The sequence below is a fragment of the Pollicipes pollicipes genome, unplaced genomic scaffold, assembly GCF_011947565.3.
Source record: "Pollicipes pollicipes isolate AB1234 unplaced genomic scaffold, Ppol_2.1 Scaffold_4219;HRSCAF=4965_pilon_pilon_pilon, whole genome shotgun sequence".
Taxonomy (NCBI): domain Eukaryota; kingdom Metazoa; phylum Arthropoda; class Thecostraca; order Pollicipedomorpha; family Pollicipedidae; genus Pollicipes; species Pollicipes pollicipes.
This window is the reverse complement of record NW_023596448.1, coordinates 33,618,962-33,619,526: the sequence shown is the minus strand read 5'-3', so window position 1 is coordinate 33,619,526 and position 565 is coordinate 33,618,962.

Below are 565 nucleotides of genomic sequence, written 5' to 3'. Positions count from 1 at the left end.
CGGCCGCGGCTGACGCCGGCGCCGAACGCGTCCATCAGCCGGCGCACGCGGTCGCCGGCCAGCGGCAGCGCGCCCGGGTGGCGGCAGTCGGCGCGCCGCGCGTGCCGCAGAAGCAGGAAACCGGGCCGGCCTGCCGGCTCGGCGGTTAACGCAAGAGGCTCCGGCGGCGGTGCGTGCGCTGTGCTGTCCTCTCTTGTGTTCCCCGGCGTCCTCAGTGCCTCCTCTCCCGTCTCACACTCGGCCCCTGCTGCGACTTCCTCTTTGGTGTCCTCTGACGACTTCACTGCCACGCTCCCCGGCGTCTCTTCCCGTCCGCCATCTCCGCCATCGCCGTCCGCACGGCCGCCGGGCCCAGCTGGAACATGACGTCGAGGTCGGCGCGCTCTCCCGCACGCCACCATCCTCACATCGGAGCCCTCGCGCACGCTGCCGGACAGCCAGAGCTGCTGCACGCTCAGCCCGGCCAGCCGGTCGCAGACGCCGCAGCTGGGCTCGTCCGGCGACAGCGGCAGAGGCAGCGGCAGGCCGGAGCAGCGGCGCACGGCGCAGAACGCCAGCCGCAACA